Source organism: Octopus bimaculoides, chromosome 23 (assembly GCF_046866305.1).
Source record: "Octopus bimaculoides isolate indiv1 chromosome 23, ASM4686630v1, whole genome shotgun sequence".
NCBI lineage: Eukaryota > Metazoa > Mollusca > Cephalopoda > Octopoda > Octopodidae > Octopus > Octopus bimaculoides.
The window spans coordinates 20,385,367-20,406,054 of record NC_142950.1 but is presented as its reverse complement, the minus strand read 5'-3'; the positions used below and the strand labels follow the sequence as shown (position 1 = coordinate 20,406,054).

Below are 20,688 nucleotides of genomic sequence, written 5' to 3'. Positions count from 1 at the left end.
TTCTGTTAGATGAAGGCAAAGTTGTGTGTGTGTTTTGTGTTTGTCTGTTTGTGTGTGTCTGGTGGGGGGTTTAGGTATTTTTGTGTGTGTATTATAAAAATATTTTCATCTTCATTTCTATTTCCAACAAGAACTTGAATATTTTTCTTTCTTCTATCCATGTGTTTATGTTAGAAGTAGACTCCAGTCAATGATTCACATACAAGCATGTGAATGTAATGTGTGTGATGTGTCATGCGTGTGGTACAAACTTCTGTTATTTGTGATTAACACTTACGTGTAACTATTTGTATTTGCATGTGTATGTTTGTTTGTGTGTGTGCCTGTGTGTATGCATGGGCGTGTGCATATATATATATATAAAAAAATATATATACAAATATATATATATATATGTATATATATATTTTACTTATACACATTAATATGTAACCTAGTTATAGGACACACGCGTGTGTGTGTGTGTGTGTGTGTGTGTGTATATATATATATATATTTCTATATATATATGCAGGCGTACTTATAGAGGCTATTAATGACTAATTTGAGAATATTCAAGTGGTATCGAAAGTGTGTGTGCTGGTGTTTGATTTCCAAATCCATTAAATTGCTGATGTAGAAACATTGGATGTTTTGAAATCTAAACTGTACTATAGAATAATATACAGTGTTGTTGTTATTGTTGTTATTCAGCCCATGGTTAGCCCTGATTGGGTAGATTTATGATCAAAGGTATTTTTGCTGAGATTGTCCTATTTTTTTCTACACGTGCAATGTGTCTGTTCTTTTTTAAGACTGTAGGGTGTTGTTTGAATGAAATTTGACTATAATTTTAGCAGATTGATAGACCACATAGAATCTGTCATAAAATGGTGTGTGTATGTATGTGTATATAAATATATATATATATATATATATATATATATATATATGCAAGTGTGACTGTGTGGTAAAAAGCTTGCTTCCCAACGACATGGGTTCCAGGTTCAGTCCCACTGCATAGCACCTTGGGCAACTATCTTCTACTATAGCCTCAGCCAACCAAAGCCTTGTGAGTGGATTTGGTAGGGGAAACTGGAAGAAGCCCGTCGTATATATATGTATATTTTTGTGTGTCTGTGTTTGTCCCCCCCCCCCCGTGTTTGCCCCCCCCCCCTGTGTTTATGTCCCGTAACTTAGGAGTTTGATGAAAGAGACCAATAGAATAAGTACTAGATTAATGAAGAATAATTCCTGGGGGCGATTTCTTCCACTAACACCCTTTAAGGTGGTGCTCCAGCGTGGCCCCAGTCAAATGAATGAAACAAGTAAAAGAATATATATATATATATATATAAAATATGTACCCGTTTTGTCTTTTACTAGTTTCAGTCATTTGCCTGCAGCCATAATGGTGCACCTCCTTCTAGTTGAACAAATCAACCCCAGGATTTATTCTTTGTAATCCTAGTACTTATTCTAATGGTCTCTTTTGCCAAACTGCTAGGTTACAGGGATGTAAACACACCAACAGTGGTTGTCAAGCGATGGTGGGGGAACACACACACAACAAGTTTCTTTCAGTTTCCACCTACCAAATCCACTCACAAGTCTTTGGTCAGCCCAAGGCTATAGTAGAAGACACTTGCCCAAAGTGCCATGCAGTGGGACTGAACCTGGAACCTTGTAGTTGGGGAGCAAGCTTCTTACCCACAGCTGCACCTGTGTATGTGTATATATATATATATATATATATATATATATATATATATATATATATATATGTACATAGGTAGATCTATACATATGTATATATATGTATGTATTTAGGTATGCTTGTAGGTATGTATATATAATTAGAAATTTAAATTAACTTAGTGAAATATATTATTTTAATTATTGTCTTCATATAATTTGTAAACATAAGTTGTAAATTTTCTTACCTTTTTTTGCATACCCGCAAAACAAAATTATTTTTTTATTATTTGTTTTACAGAATTTTGTTGGAAACAAAATTTAATTGCAATTCTACTTTAAAGCTTAAATTGATATTTTTTTTTAAATAAAAAGAATAATACTGGTTTCTTGTGAACTAACGTTGCTGCTAAATTTACTTTAGATGATAGTTGATCGATTCGATTCTCATTTTCTTTTCCATAAGTAAAGCAGGAAAAATATTATGTTCCAAAAATATTTCCATCATCACTTCTCAATCATGCATTCACATCTGTGTTATTTATACTTGCAAACTTCAACTGCATCACCAGGTGCATTCTTATGCACCACTGTCTTTTTAAGAGTCTTAGACATCTATTTGTATACAAAGTTGTCCTAGCAACATTCTGCCTCTTGCCTTCCTGCATAGCATATCAATGCACTTGACCCTATAGTTTTTATTTAATAACAGCAAGTCACGACATACATAGATCAGAATTGGGCCCTAGTCTTGTATCAGCCCCAGGCAATATCCAGTGTGCCCCATGCCTTAAGATAGCTCTGTTTTATTTTGTTGAGGTTTGGGCCGATTGGTTAGCATGTTGGGCTCGCAATCTTAAGATTGTGAGTTCAATTCATGGACCATGTGACAGCTTTTACTATTGTGCTATGTACTTTATTTCACATTGTTCCAGTCAACGCAGCTGAAAATGAGTACCAGCTGAATGCTAGTTTAGGCCTCTCTCCCTCCAACTGTCATATATTCAATGTTCTGCTGAATTAAGGGTGTAAGGACTGAGAGATTCTCTATATTTGCTCATGATTACATAGGTACCTAAAAACAAATTAATAAAACCATGGTACATGCTACCAGGTCCTACTAACTTGAGAGTGGATGTTATGGCTATTGATAGAATCATTAGAGCATCAAACAAAATACCTTGCGGCATTTATTTAATTACAGCTATTGATGTTGTAATTTCAAATCTTAATAAGGTTGATTTTTGTTTTTCAACCTCCTGGGGTTGATTAAATAAGTAACAAGAAAACAGTGGGATTAAACTAATTGACTTTTCCCCTCCCCTCAAGATATCTAACTGTGTGCAGTTGTTAGAAAATATTAAGGAAATTTTAGGTATTGACAAGAATGAATTAGCTGGTCTATTCCAGAATATTTTTAGGTTGGGGACTATTATAGATAACTTCCAGATATCCTTGGTCTGCAATGCTGCAGAGGGCATCTGCAGTTTGAGATACACTCTACAGGTACAAAAATGACATCAGACAGGACTGTCTGAGATGCATACTGTGTGACAATACCATGCTGCATGTATGCATTCAGTTACCATGCATTACTGACTTGTGGAGTTATGTCGAATAGCTGTTGTCATGTGTAAAACAAATCTGACAATCAGCCATAGATCATGAGGATCACCCATAACAAGGCAGGTCAGCATCTCTCTGTCTCATTGCAATGGTGAAAGAAGTTGTGTGGTTGGTGAGCCTGAAAGACTGAGAGTAGACACCTTTCACTTGAAAAGAAAAGTGAGGGTGGAGTGGAATGTGCTCTTTTCCAGTGAATTAGTCAGAAAGTAGGTAACTGGCAAGAATGATTTGGTTGAATGGAACTACTCTAAACATGTACCTTTCAATTGGAGAACAACAGTTGAGTGAGAGAAGCCATTATTGTTGCTGTAAATCTTTATTCAGTTAATGTTGGACAGCATTATTGGTCAGTGTGGCGTGAAAACTATCAACCCTTGCATTTTGTTGAGTGTTAGTGGAAGGTTTAAGCAGTAATGATCTGGTAGTGATGAGGATGAGGATGTCTGGTCAGAAAGTATAAAAAATTACTAAGAGTCTTTGGCTTGGTAGTGCTAAAGGAAAACTTAGTTTGGTCAAGATAGACTCTACAGGTATGGTCATAATAGAACTGCCAGCTACCAAACCTGTCTGTGATGTATAGAGTGTGACAATTCCATCCAGTGCACTTGTTAAGTGCATTGTTAATTGGTGGGTTTATGTTGAACAGCTGTCATGCGAGATTGATCTGGCTGTCAACTGAATCTACCAACCCTTCACCTTTGTCAAAGAAGAGCAGGTAGTTTACATTTCAGAGTGGTTATGGTAAAAGAAGTTTATGTAGTAGATGTAGTTGAAAGGTTTGAGGAGAGAGTTTTGTGTTTCAGGTGAAACCTTCATAAATTTCTTCAAGTACCACTTGAGGAATGTAAGAGTAGAGGAGGAAATGCTGTACTCCAATAAATTTTATGAAATATGAGTAAGAGTGATGAAATAGATATAGCTAAATAGTGCTACTCTGACTATATGGCTGTAGGTTTGGGACAAGAACCGGGAGAAGGCTCTTCTCTTAGGTCATCTACGGCTGCCCCATTTGGGGGAATTAGCTTTTTTATTCTTTTATATTGCTTTTTTTAAATCTTTTTTTTTTTTAATGTGTCTATATTGTTGTAGTTATTGACGTAGGCAGCCAGATGGTGTGGTTATTAAGGCATCAGATTACTTCACACTTTCTGCACTCTGAGTTCAAATCCTGCTAAGGTCCATCTTGCCTTCCATCCTCTCAGGGTCAATAAAACACCAATCCTGTACTGGGGTGGAATTCTCTGTCTCTCTGTGCCTCTGTGCATGTGTGTGTGTGTAAGAAATTAGTTGTGTTCAGACTTGGAAAAGAATGCCCGAAACATACTGCATAGGACAACAGTGCCCATACAACTCCAAGGAGTTAAGGGCACAAAGCAAGGCAGTTGCTGTTGTCAATCTCACCCTTTTACTCAATGTAACTCTCTCAACACATTTGTAGTTTCTTTTTATTGTTTCTCACTTTTGTACTCTCCCAAGTGTCTTGGGTCCTTGTGTCCAATAAAAGAAACTACTATTATAATTATTATCATCATTATTATCATCATCATCATCATCGTTTAACGTCCGCTTTCCATGCTAGCATAGGTTGGACGATTTGACTGAGGACTGGTGAACCAGATGGCTACACCAGGCTCCAATCTGATTTAGCCATCTGATTCACCAGTCCTCAGTCAAATTGTCCAACCCTATTATTATATAGTAAGGTAGCAAGCTGGCAGAATCATTTTGTTAGCATGCCAGACAAAATGCTTAGCAGCATTTCATTTGTCTTTACATTCTGAATTCAAATTCCACTGAGGTCAACTTTCATCCTTTTGGGGTTAATAAATTAAGTACCAGTTGAGCACTGGGGGTCGATGTAACTGACCCCCCCCCCCCGGAAATGCTGACCTTGTGCCCAAAATTTGAAACCATTATTATTATTGAGTGAGAGAGTGGCAAACTGTTGCTTGGGTACAAATATATGAAATCTAATATACCCAACATGACTATCCATCTGATAAAGGTTTTCTAGGCACATGAGTGAGAGAGTAGTACACACCATCAAAGTGACACTGGGGTACAAATATATAAACCCAATATACTAACAGGACGACCTGTCAGATAAGGGTTCACCAGGCACATACACCACAACCGTATGTGCATGACATGGTGGTCTCATATCAAGATAAATGGTGCAGAATTTTTTTCAGGTTGAGTAGCCTATTTCATTCTAAAGGTCTCTGAATAAGGGTTGTTTAAGGATGATGAACAAAACACCCATGTTTCCAAGGGTGAATTATTCAAATCCCAAAGAATTCCTCTTAACATCTGGTGATGATGCTCTCCTACTTGTGATCAATGATGCACATATCATCAGCCACCAAGGAATGTGCTCAACTGATTAAAGTTAAGCAACTGACAAATTAATCTAAAGTAGCAGTTAAATATTTGGGTAAATTTAGTTGACTGCTCCCACCTCCATTAAATTTCATGCCTTGAGATTATATTATTATTATTATTATTATTATTATTATTATTATCATTATTGAGTGAGAGAGCATCGCATGCCATCAAAGTGACACTGGGGTACAAATATATGAAACCCAATATAACCATTATGACTACTCATCTGATAAGGGTATACCAGGCACACAACTATATGTGTGTGACAGGTTAATTTTATATCAAGATAAGCAGCACATGACCTTGCAAGTGGGGCCCAGTTAGAATTTTCTAATGGTTGAGTAGCTCACCCTGCTCAAAAGGTCCCCAGTTAAGGCTTGTTTAAGGATGTTGAACGAAACACCCATGTTTCCAGTGGTGAATTATTCAAGCCCCAAAGAATTCCTTTCAACACATGGCTATGATGCTCCCCCAATACTTCTGCTTGTGATCAGAGATGCACATATCGTCAGCCACTGATAGGCTCAAGGAACTAACAAGCCAATCTGTGGTTTTGAGCAGAATATTTGCTGTAGCCCCTCTTTTATACCATGTTTTTAAACGTTTACATGACAACACTTCCAATCAGTTGGGATCAGAAACCATGAGAGCCACTGCCTGGTACTGCATCCGGGCATTATTAGTATTAGTGATTTGTTGCACATTGTGCTATAAATATCCCTTTCTGTCGCTTACATTTGCTTTGGACCTAGTGCAACATGAAACATTTTATATTTAATTTTCTATAGTTGTACATGTTAGTCATGCGTATGTTAAAGTAATGCTTGTCAGGAACATCTGCTTCTCAATATTTTAGATTTCCAGATGCATCTGAGATCAAACAAAATATTGCATTGAAAACTAAAAATTACTGGTGCACTTTGTATGGGAAGCAGGACAAAAAAAAAAGAAAAACACATTTTAAAAGTTGGAAATTAAAAAGATATATATAAACTATTTATTACCATATTTTATTAATTATATTCCTGCTTAACAAAATCATAACTAACTGTTTTTTCAAAACTCTCAAGCGTTAGTATGGATTTTCTAAAGTTTTAGATTATATATTTTTAAAAATCCATGGTGCACTGAGATACCCCATTGCAGTGCACCACTGTTCTGCATGTATGCATACATACTCACTTATGCATGCAAACATGCACACAGCACATATAGCTACTTCTACTCGCCTCTTCCTCACCTTGTCTGGTCTTTATTAGGAAGTCAGGTCGATATTTCTCACATGGGGATTGAAAGATAACACATATTTCAACTGGTATCCTGGAAGTGAGGGTTATGGTACCAAAGAAAGAGGAGACCTTTCATTTGGTCTGCTAGAAAGTGCAACCAAATCTCCCTCAAATCAAACCCTACTAATTAAAAAGTAACAAAATACTTATAACTGATGGGTTAAGACAACATGAACCATGTGTCTTGGCTATCAGCAGGGTATGAATTATCCATTGTCCACCTTGTAGTCCAACACCTGTCAACTCTGCCAACTCTGATCCTTATAATTGAAAACACTTAATCTGATAATTAATTGATAAATACCTGTGAATTATTCATTACTTCTCAGTTTTTATCTTTAAAATGTTGCTTTTATTTTAATATTTTAATATTTTTAATTAATTATTTAAAAAAATTTAATGAAAGCAACTGATAAATATTTTGTAATAATTTTAGTTTCTTTTCTGGATTCTCATGTTTTTTGATAATTGCGTTGTTGGTGTAGCATACAGGGGAAGGTGTTTCGATTCAGCTTACATGTGTATGTACATACATATATGTGTATATATTGATTTTTAAAGGCATCTGTTGCCAGTTTGAGTATTTCAGGTGTTTGATCAATAGAACTTCAAGTTCATTGAATTATAAGTGGCTGAGTATTCCACACATATAGTTGTAATCATGAATGTAAAATCTTGTGACACTGTGTAAGAAGGTTAATCCTTGTAATTATAGGTTGGCCTCATGGTTAGGTTGATGGACTCATCATTATAAGGTTTTGGGTTCGATTTCTGGACTGGACTTTACATTGAATCCTTGAGCAAGACACTTCATTTCATGTTGCTCCAGTCTGCTCAACTGAAAGTCAGTACAACCCTAGTACTGGTGCAGCCCTCTCTGTCTTAGTAGTTGTCCCATCTTGGATATTCTGTTAGGTCAAGTGAAGTCAAGTAAAGAAAGACAAGAATGAAAGCGAAAAGTACATGCACCTTTACAGAATGAAACACAAAAAGACCGTAAAGTGAACAGTAAAAGAGGAAAGAAAGTGTGCAAGAGCATGTCAGGAGTAGTGTTGAGGAATTTCAGGAATTTATTGCATGTGGTAGAGGTTTTGGAAAAAAGTGGCCACAGTTTTTGTTGGAAAGATGGTAGATAATCTTGTGGGCTTCTAGAAAGTCAGCTACTAGACATCACTTTAGTGAAGCAGTAAGTTCAAGATAGGGTAAGTGACTGACAGTGGGTACATATATTGTCTGAATTTCTGAGATTTGGAATTTTCATTATTAAACACTCTTATATTCAAACCAGTGTCCTCATCATGCTTGTTTCACTATGTTTCAGCCATTGTTCTCTGAAGAAGGCTAATAGAAACAATGATTGAAATATTGCAAATATAACAACCTAAATAAGGATACTAGTTTTAAAATATCAGTAAATAGTAATGATTTCTCACATAGGAACATGGCTTATTTTAGTGGAAGAGAACAGTCAATTAAATTTACCCCAGTATTTGATGGGGTAAATTAGATGGCCCTGCTCGATTTGTAGAAAAGGCATAGTAACTCCATAAGATGCATCCAGTATAAGCTATGGACACATGAGAAGTGCAGCATATCAGAGGAAGGTTAACAGGGAAAATAGTTATTGTGTGTGGAAGGTGCACAGGTACAATTAACACTAAAGATGTACAGAAAATAGACTGCATCAAATGCCAGGGGGGAAAACTAAAAGTAGTTGATAGCGTTCATTACCGAAGTGACCAAGTCAGTAGCGAAGGTAGATGCTCCGAGAGCATAGCTGTTAGAATAAGAATAGGCTGGGCACAGTTCAGAGAGCCCTTACCTCTGTTAGTAACAAAGGGCCTCTCTTTCAGAGTGAAAAGCAGATTGTATGATGCCTGTGTGTGAACAGCCCTGTTACATGGCAGTGAAACATGGGCTGTGACTGCCAAGGACATGTAAAAGCTTGAAAGAAATGAAGCTAGTATGTTTCACTGGATGTACAATCAGTGTGCATGTACAATAGACTGTAAGCTTCATGAGAGAAAAGTTGTACCTAAGAAGCATCCAATGTGGTGCACAAGAGAGATGATTGCACTAGTATGGCCATGTAATGTGTATGGATGATCTCTAAATGTGGAGGGAACTTGTGGAAGAGGTAGACCCAGGAAGACATGGGACAAAGTGATGTAGTATGATCTTTGAATGTTGGGCCTCATGGAGGCAATGGCAAATGACTGAGACCTTTGGCAATATGCTGTGCTTGAGAAGAAGATCCATGAAGCCAAGTGAAATTGCGGTCATGGCCAATGCCAGTGTCCTGTAACTAGTACTCATGCTGGTGACATGCAAAAAGCACCCTTCAGACATTGGGTGATATGCTGTGCTTGAGAAGACCTGTCAAGCCAAGTGAGATTGTAATTGTGGCCAATAGCAGTGTTTTGTAACTGGCTCATAAAAAGCACCCACTATACTTTCAGAGTGGTTGGCATCGGAAAGGGCATCCACCTGTAGAAATCATGCCAAATCAGATTGGAACTGGTACAGCTCCCCAGCTTACCAGTTTTCAGTCAAACCGTCCAACCCATGCCTGCATGGAAAATGAACGTTAAATAATGATGATGATATATTTTATCAACACTGGAAAGAAAGCAAAGTTGACCTCAACAGGATTTGAACACAGAACACAGAAAACAAATACTACAGGGTACAGATGCTGGTGTATTTAATATAACCCTCAAGTAAAAATCATTGTAAATTTGTGTGTGACAAGATTGGCTTTTTAAATTACAGATATAGTTTATCTGATGGGCTTCCATAGTTTCTGCCTGTCCAATTTCACTCACAAGGCTTGGATTGATCCAGAGATGTAGTATGGGACACTTTCCTTGGGTGCTGTGTCATAGTAACAAACCTGGGCCCCCGTGATTGGGAAGTAGGCTTTTAAGACATTTACACTTACTAAGCCCTCAGATATTGATTACACACACACACACACACACACGCGCGCGCGCGCACATGTATTGTTATGTATATGTATATACTACACAAGCCTATATACATTTACATAGATATCATATATGAATTATATTCATTTATAATATGCTTATGCATGCATACATTACTATTGTTATATATTAATGTTTGCTTTTCAGTGTTGACATGAGTTGGCTGGGTTTGTTGTATTGGCAAATATCCAATAATTCCAACCTTACAATATATATATTGTGTACACATATGTACCACCATTCCATATGCACACCCAGACACACGTGTGTTTAGATATTTCAAATAAATGAATATATAAAGTGATTATGCAGATACACAAAGCAACATGATGTGAATAAAAGATTGAGGACTGAGGAGCTGCCTTAGGTTGAATACACTTTACTTACTGTGGAATTGGCTTTGTGTATCTACACAAAATAGTCTGCTAAAAAAAATTAGAAAATGTAGATACATATTTACCATAAAGAGTTCAACCGTTACCAGAAGGATGGCTGTGTGGGTAATTAGTTCACTTCATAATCACCTGGTTCCAGGTGCCAACTCACTGTGTGGCACATTGAGCAAGTGTCTCCTGTGACAGCGTTGGGGTGGTCAGTGCCTTTTGTGGGGAAAACTCATCTGTGCAAGTACCCATTGTGTACATGTGTGTGAAGACACACACACACACACACACACACAGAGTTGATTTAGGTTGCTCCTTTGGCCTGTTACTCTAAATCTTGCCCAGCCTGTTGTTAGTCCCGACGGAGAAGAAAACTGTTCATACACTATTATACTCTACTAAAGTATTAAGTACTTTACCCAACCATGTGGTTTTGGGTTCAGCCTCACCTTGTGACACCTTGAGCAAATGTCTTCTATAGTCCTTGGCTGACTGAAACTTTGTCAGTGAATTTGGTAGATGGACACTGAAAGAAGCCCATTGTGTGTGTGTGTGTGCATGCATGTGCTTGTGTAGTGTGTAAGGGCATCCAACCATAGAAAGCAGATCAAAGCATACTTGGCACAGTCCTCTGGTTTGCCAGCTTCAATTAAACCATCCAACCCATGTCAGCATAGAAAGTGGACATTAAATGATGATGACAATGATGATTTATATATATACGTAAAAAGCACCCACTACACTCTCGAAGTGGTTGGCATTAGGAAGGCCATCGAACTGTAGAAACTCTGCCAGATCAGATTGGAGTCTGATGTAGCCATCTGGTTTGCCATTCCCCCGTCGGACGTTAAAGAATGATGATGGTGGTGATAGGTGCGGATGTGGCTGTGTGGTAAGAAGCTAGCTTCCCAACTTCATGGTTCCCGGTTCAGTCCCACTGCGTAGCACCTTGGGCAAGTGTCTTGTGATATAGCCTCAGACCGACCAAACCCTTGTGAGTGGATTTTGATCGATGGAAATTCAAATATGTATATATATGTGTGTGTGTGTGTGTGTGTGTCACTGTTAGTCTTCCTGTCCCTATAATTTAACAGTTTGGCAAAAGATACCAATAGAACTCTTTAAGGCAGTGCTCCAGCATGGCCACAGTCAAATGACTGAAACAAGTAAAAAGTAAAAGAATATGCATACATACATACATACATACAGAGAGAGAGAGAGAGATAGAGATAGAGAGAGAGAATTATCTAATCATGTGTGTGAATTTCCCTATATTTGCACTTCCCTTGAAATTGTTCAGTTACAAGCAGTTATATTGTTGTCATTTTCACTGTCTGCAGTTCATTCACTAACTTCATACCTTCCAAGACATATGAAATAAGAGATCCCTCACTTGAACAACTGGTAAGTGTTAGTGGCAGGAAGGGTATCCAGGGCATTCATTTAACCCATGCTAGCATGGAAAAACAAATAATGTTGATGTGTATCAGTGTTTATGTCTATACTAGTTGACTGGCGTTGTGATTATGGTTTATTTTTTTATGTCTTGTAACTTAGCTGTTCAACAAACAGTAACTGAAACATGTGTTGGGGGTTAATGTAATTGATCGTCATCATCATTTAACACCTGTTTTCCATTCTGGCATGGGTTGAATGGCTTAACAGGAACTGGTAAGTCAGAGGGCTGCACCATGCCCCAATCATCTGTTTTGGCATGATTTCTTCAGCTGGATGCTCTTCCTAATGCTAACCAATTTACGATGAGCACTGGGTGCTTTTTACATGGTGCTTTCATGTTGCTTTTCGGTGGTGCCAACAAGGATCTATATATATATATCCTCATGAAGGTAGAGCCCCAGCATGGCCAGAGTTCAATGGTTAAAAGTACTAAAAGAACATGCTCCTCCCATAGACACACAATACAGGTGTGTGCACATTCATAAACATACACACACACACAACACAGACATACATACACATTGACATGCAATACAACGACACACTTAGAGCCTTATTTTTCTTTGTATCCTTGTTTAACTCAGTATAGAAGTGGTCAAAAGAAAAGTGCCATGTCTCTTTCTGCTGTTGTCCACACCTCTCCCACCCATCACTGAGGTAGGGTTGACATGGAGACAAACAACAACAATAACATCTAGTTATTATTTTTTCCTAAGAGAGCAGGATGCAATTTGAGGGTGGTTTAGTTCCTATTTCTAATAGAACAAGTGATCACTTACAAGCTCCAACATTTGGTCATGACAAGAAATCTAGTCATAGGTGAGTATGATCAGATCTGTTCTGGTGATTAAACAAGAAGAACTTAGAGATGATAAATGTTACTTTTTTTGACAATATGGAAGGTTGAAAGGCAACTCAGTTGACTCTTGTGGCAGGGCTCTAATTCAGTGGGACAGAAGTAAAACACAGGAATTCGGAGGAATTTAGATCAGGCCTTTAGCATTCTTCCCACCACAGACTTGGTTTCTCATAGGATATTTATTGATAGGTTGATAGGATTCAAAACAGCATACAAAGGAATTTCTGAGCAGTGTTTCTCTATTGAGTCATCAATGAGATTTCGTAGATTTGATATATATGTATGTGTGTGTGTGTGCGTCAGCACGTGTGCACACACACACACACACACATACATAGAGAGAGAAAGAGAGAGAGAGAAAGGCTATATAAAAATATACATATATCAGGAAATAATTGTATATACCATTTTATAAAATATTTATACATATACAAGATGCATGCACATATTACAAAATAAATAAATAACTAAATAACAATCTTTATATTCATGAGCTAGAGCTGTCAAGGAATATACACTTCAAAGTAAATATCCTTTCTCGATGAATAATTTTGATAATCATCAAACACTATTTTTATGGGAATAGATATGTGTGTATTTGTTGGTATTATAAATATGTAAAAATAATTATATATGTATGAGTGTGCATGTGTGTGTGCACAAAGTGTGTGCGTGTGTCTATGGTCCCTGAAGAAGCATTAAAGTGTAATATAGGTTTGTTGTATTTGTTCTAGTTGCTTATATTCTAAGTTCAAATCCTGCCAAGGTCACCCTTGCTTTTCATCCTATCAGGGATAGGGATGTGAAGATCAGTGAAGTACCAGTCAAATGCTAGGGTTCTCTCTCTCTCTCTCTCTCTCTCTCTCTCTCTCTCTCTCCCTCTCTCTTGCACACACACACACACACACACACACACACACACACACACACACACAACACACACACCCATGCGTGCTTTCTCTCTTGAGGATATCAACTGTGTTCAGATTGAGAGAAGAATTGATTCCACCCAGCTTAAAACATGCAACTTAGACAGTCTGTCTCTGCAGTACCCCTCCCTATATATATACACACAGTAATCTCTCAACTATTGTGGGTGATACGTACCAAACTCCACCCACAATAGATGAAAATCCATAAAATAGAAACAGTACTGTAGTGTATGTTTTTTGAATTACTTTTATAATTTCTTTATATTTATTTGATTATAAATGCAAAACAATACCACAGAGGAATCGACATAAGTGTAAATAAGAAACCGCGATATGGTAAGGGATTACTGTGTATATATATATACATATATATATATATATATATATATATATATATATATATATATATATATATATATATATACATGATGGAGTCTCTTGTCATGAACAACAAATGATGGTTCAGTAAAATAAAACGTTAATCATGCTCTATGGACATGAATGTTTCTCTTGAGGTCTGCTGGTGCCTTGCAAACCTTTTGGCAAATGGAGCCAGTTGAGAACTCAGTTTACCCAAGTGCTTCTGGATCATTTACTATGTGTTTTCTTGAGTGGACAGTATAGCCTGTTTCACTTCATGCCACAAAACCACGGGTAAGGTATCCATTTAGAGGAGCAGATTTTTCCAGCATATATATATATATATATAATTTAAAGAAAGACCACTATTAAATAATTCAACAAAGAAGAATTAAACTCACACCCTCCAGAAAATAAATTTATCACAAAAACCTTATTCAAAAAATCAATAAAATACAAAAAGAATAACTAGTAAATGGTATAAAATGACTACGCACGTTTCGTGATTATATTTTGAAATAGATAACTACTAAAACCAATTCAATTAATAGTTCATTAATAATCAAATCGATCTACAGTTAAATCTATTCAAAAATATAGTCATTCGTCAGGTCTAAAATAAAAATAATAATAAAAAAAATCAATGTATGTATTTTAACTTATACTAAATATCTATTGTTTTAACAATAAATAAATGAATAATCGAAAAACATTTAACAATATTTCTTAAAATAAAAAAACACAACTTATCTTATCGAAGAATTGCTGTATATATATATATATATATATATATATATATATATATATATATATATATATAGAGAGAGAGAGAGAGAGAGAGAGGGAGGGAGAGAGTAAAGTAGTTGGCATTTATTAGAAAGGTAGGGATGGCATCCAGCTATAGAAACCATACTGAAGTAGATATTGGAGTACAATGCTGTTCTCCAACCTTTCAAATTTTGTCAAACCAGCTTACCCATCCCAAAATGGAAGAAAGGTGTTAAAAGAAGAGGAAGAAGTAGTTTAGAAGTTGTGTGTGTGTGTGTGTGTGTGTGTGTGTGTGTGTGTGATGTATGGACATGACTCTGTCCTTCAGAAGTTTATTTTACTACCAAGTGATTCTGGTTTTGATCCTGCTGTGCACCATCTCAGGTCTGTTTCTTGTTCTTTATAGCTCCAGGTTGACCAATGCTTTATAGGTAGAATTTAGTAATCAGAAACAGTGTAGAAGCTCTTTGAAAAAGCCAAAGTTTAATTTCCCCCATCTAGATAGAGTTCCAGAGAAAAGCAATGATGACAAACCATCTTTGTAAATGTCCCAAGAAAACCTTTTGGATGTTTCACAAACTTACAAAGAGTCAAAATTTGACTTGATGGCTGTCTGTTTATTGTATATCGTCATCATTAACAGCAGCATCATCATGACCACCATCGTCATCATCCTCTTCATTTCTGTTTTTCTAATGCTTGCATAGATTAGATGGGTTACCTCCAACACAATATCTCACCAAAAAATTGCAGTCCTTTATCATTGCCTGGACATTAAATGATGACAATTATTATTATTAAGGCAGCAAATTGGCAGAATCATTAGCATGCTGGACAAAATGCTTAGCGGTATTTCATCTGTTGCTATGCTTTGAGTTCAAATTCTTCCAAGGTTGACTTTGCCTTTCATCCTTTTGCGGGTGATAAATTAAGTACCAGTGAAACACTGGGGTTGATGATATTGACTATATCCCTCCCCTAAATTTTGGGCCTTGTGCCTATAGTAGAAACGGTTATTATTATTATTTGTTAGATTCAGCTTCCTGAGGTGAACCTTCAACAATACTTCCCATGTCTTCCTAGATCTTATCCTTCCCACATGCTCCTTCCACTTGACTGTTTGCCCTTCTTTACCCAATCATTATCCTCCTTATACATCACATGTCTGTCTGTACCAGTTCAGTCTTCTCTCTACTGCTCTACATCTGATGCATTTTATAGTTTTTCTCCCTCTCTCAGCTCCTTTATGAACCATTTGTTCAGGCACACAAATATTACCCATCCAGCAGATTATACTTGGCCTCGCCATGCCAACGGTGTTGTCCATGAGAAATGTGCAGTGTCATTGGAGGTGTTAATGTTAGAACAGCTGGTGTATGTGTGTGTATGTGATATGCATATATGTGTGTGTGTGTATACGCATACATACACACACATACATATATATACATGTGTGTGTGTGTATATATATTTATATATATATATATATATATAAATCAAAGTTTATAGTATTATAAATCCATTTGAGACAGTTACCTAAGACACTGCTCATGACAGTGGCTAATATGGATTCTTAGATGTGTCTCACTATATCGACCAGTCTATGGGATGTTGTTATATGCATCAAGTCACAATGCTCCTCCTTGCATTGTTGTAGCTTTTGAATGAGGCCATCCCACTGGCCAAGTGGGAAGATCAACATTCCCCATGAACAGAGTACCAGTCCATTGCGGGGTAACCCATTTACTGCTGGGTGGACTGAAGCAACATGAAATGAGGTGTTTTGCTGAAGAACACACAATGCGCTTCTGGTCTGCAAATCAAAATTGCTGTCTTGTGATTGTGATTTGAATGTTCAGTTAAAATTCAAAAGGGAGTTCATTCATTTATTTCAAGATGAGACTTCCCTCTGTAGTTACTCTGAGTATCACATTAAATATTCTTCGAGCATGCACACACCCACATTTCACTCTGGTTTTCACTGTCATTTCTGAAGACAAACTATATATATATATTCAGAGAGAGAGAGAGAGAGAGAGAGAGAGAGAGAGAGAGAGAGAGAGAGAGAGAGAGAGCGACACACACACACACACACACACACACACACACACACACACACACACACACACACACACACACACACACACACACACACGCACGCACTTGGATGAGGTGCAAAATTTAAACAATGATAGAACTAATTTCTTTTTGATTTTTCTTTGAAAAATAAAATCAACAGCAGTAGCAGCAGCAGAATCATAGAATTTCAATTTTGGCTTTTAATATGAACAGCAAAGCAGAAAATTGTCTTCAGTTTTATTGAATTTTTGTTTTCTTCATTTCTTTGATTTCCTGTGTCACTTGAGAGTGTGGTTAATGTCAGTTAGGATACAGATCACTTTATACCACCTTGCTCTGCCTTCACATAGAATGAAAAGGGATCACTTTTGTTATTCTACCCTAACCCATTTCCTCAATCTAGGAATAAAGGAAAAGGAATTTTCCAGAGACTTTTATCCATTCACCCATCTCTCTCTCCTCCCATAGCAACCCGTTGTATTATATTAAAAAGCAAAGGGTGTTTTCTGTTTCCCTGCACTTGAAAACCTTCCATATTGAAGCGACAATTTTCATGATTAATCTATTTCATAGCTTGTAAATAAAGTAGTTCTTTGGAATTCTCTTTTAAGCCAGCGAAATTTAAATTAGCAAGAATGTCATGTGAAATTGGAGAGGGACTTAAATCTGCTACGAAGAACTGTAGTTGAATATGAAGTTGCTGTTTGCAATGTGATTTAGTTCTTGTGTGAGGGGGAAAAAAAAACTAAGTCACGTTGCAAACTAACATACACACCCAACTCTTTTTCTCAATAACTGACACCAATACATACATTCATATATATATATATATATATATATATATATATATATATATATATATATATATGCACACCCATTATTTTCAGTCAAGGGTTTATATGTCCCAATATTAGACTGTTTTCTATAGCCAATACACAGTAAGCTTAAAGCTTATAATTATTATTCACAGAATTTTTATACGTCAGTGTTTCTTAATTTATATATAACTAGTGGTTTGAATGCCTTTGGTATCACTCAACTTGCTAGAAATAGCAGCCAGATTGTTCTCATATCACATCTTATAATCTTGAATAAAGTAAAATACATTGGACAACATTATAGACTCAGATCTAAAAAAGATAATAATAAAAGATAAGATAGTCAGTATTGGATAACCCTTAATTAGAGGTCGGTGAGATCAAAGCTGACCTAGAACTAAGTCATTGGGCTGTGGCTACTCTGGGGCACTGCCTTGAAGGGTTTAGTTGAACAGTTTGACCCCAATAAGTCTGGTAATTTTTCCATTGGGTCTCTTTTGTCTAACTGTTAAGCTACAAGGACGTAAACAAACCAATATCTTAAACCAATCTCTTAAATATAGAACTGTAAACCAATACCAGTTGTCATGTGGTGGTGGTAGTGGGGGCAAATCCATACTGAATTACAAACGCACACACACACATATATGACAGGCTTCTTTCAGTTTCCATCTATAAGATCCACTCACAAGATTTTTGTCAACCTGGGTTTATAGAAGACACTTGCCCGAGGTGCCATGGCAATATATTTATGGTGTTTTCTGATATCTTTAATTTCACAATATCTTTCAAGAAGACTGCCATACTCTCATTTATGTTAAATAGTCATATTCTTGATGTGAGATACAGTTATATCATTCACTCTATGTGAATGATATAACTATGTGGTTGCTCAACCTGCTATAAATATCAGCTAAGCCATCATCATCATCATCATCATCATCATCACTATTTAATGCTTGTATAGGTAGGAGAGCTTCATAGGAACTGGCAAGGCCAGGGGCTGTTTTAGCTTGGTTTAGCATTGTCTGTTTTAGCTTGGTTTCTATGGGTGGATACCTTTCCTAATGCCAACCACTTCACGGAGTGTACTGAGTACTTTTTACTTGGAGCTAGCACCCACATCAATACCTTTTACGTGGTACCTTGGTTTTAGGATCTCAACTCTGTTGTGGTGGGTGGGTCTTCTTGAGTACAGCAATGCACTACCTATCTTGGTCCTCCGTCATGTCCTTTGTAAGGTTCAGCATTTTGAAATCAGCCTTCAATACTTCATGCCATGTCTCCCTCTTCTGCAACTTCCCTCTACTTTAAGTGAATACCATTTGTAAATGTGTAATTTCAGGTTAATATGATATTATAAAAATAATTTCCATTTACATTGTAGTTATTTACTATTGGAATTGTGAAGTCTACTTAATGTGATACTAGACTGGTAAAACAATGTTGAAGTGATTTGTCTGCTGCTTCTTGTCAAGTGATCCTTATATGATACATTGTTTACAATATCAGTTCAACCAGTCAAACATAAGTACTAACTTTGGTGACTTAAATTGTTCAGAGGCACTTTGGTGTAACCAGAATTTTCCAGTGTACAACAAAAATGTGGTTTGACTTGCATAGATGGATATGTCACTGTTTCCATCTGATGTCAACTTTGAGAATATATAATTTTAAGTTTATGTGCTTATTTGTTTGTGTGTGTGTGTATTCATGCACTGGCACACACACAATTTATAATTATATTAGTAAATTGGCAAAGTAGTTAGAGCATTAGATACACTGCATTGTGGTATTCATTCTGGTTCTCTATACTCTGAGTTCAAATCTTGCCAAGGTCATCATTGCCTTTCATCCTTTCAGGATAAATAAAGTACCAGCCTTGGACTGGAGTTGATTCTTCTTTTTCTGTTTGTCTCTCTTTCTGGAAGAAACTAGCTCTTCTCAGAACTGAAGAAGGAAAGGTTCTGGCAGGTCTAAAAATGTTGAAGACAAGCTGTGTGTGATGACACCACCTTTACAACTCCACCAAGGTTTGAAAGCCCAAGGCAGGCATGCATGCGTACACATGGGCACACGCGCACACACACACACACACACACACACACACACACACACACACACACACAAATTCACATATACATACATATCATACTGTCTTGTACATAGTTTCCGTGTACCAAATTCCACCGATGAAGAATTTGTCAGTTTAAGGTTATGGTAGAAGACATTTACTGAAGATGTCCTATAGTACCATGTAATCTCTAAGCACAAGGTTGTGAAACAAACTCCTTAACCATGTAGCCATAACTGGTGAAGCTATTCCAAATCACTTCATATCTTGTGAAAATAACTTGAAAAGATTAAAAAAAATTTTTCAAAGCCATCATTGAAGATCCAATGAAAAGGCAGCTTTCAATTTTTAAAAATTTTTTTATAGAGTTGCCGTTGTCAGTTCTGCTTGAGCTTACCTATAGTCGGCAAATAGACACAGCTATTTGATCAGTGTTTTATCCAGTCATAACATTTTTTTATTGTCGAGTTTAGTATTTGTACATTTTTATGACTTTATGCATGTTATCTCATTTTAAACACTTCAGTTAGATGTTTTATTTGAGACATATTTCACTGTTATAGTGACCAGATGAAGCAGCTGTACAGAAGCACTCTTTTTATCTATTGTTTAACCTTAAATCAACTTGACTGAGCTGACGTATCATTGATTGAGCTGGATGGTGAGTTGGCAGAGTTGTTACAGTGTTGGACAGATAGCTTGATGGTATTTTTCCAACTCTCTGTGCTCAAATTCTGCTGAGGTCAACTTTGCCTTTCACCCTTTCAAGGTCAATAAAATGAAGTACCAGTCCAGGGTAGTGGATTGGCTGAATTATTAGAGGAATCAAACCAAATGCCTTGCAGTATCTGTTCCATTCTTTGTCTTCTGACAGATGACACTGAAACCAAACTGTATCAGGCTTAAAGCAGTAGACATTCCTTCAGACAAATATTAATAGTATGGAGAGAGGAAACAACTGTTAGTCTTCTACTGTAAAAGAAAAAAAGAAATTGC

At 36.7% G+C, this 20,688-nt stretch overlaps 1 protein-coding gene across 1 annotated transcript in view; it reads left to right on the top strand.

Moving 5' to 3' along the window:
- LOC106879044 (multiple PDZ domain protein) overlaps positions 1–20,688 on the top strand; it is an 862,020-nt gene that overhangs the window by 348,776 nt on the left and 492,556 nt on the right. The gene's annotated exons all lie outside the window — the stretch shown is intronic.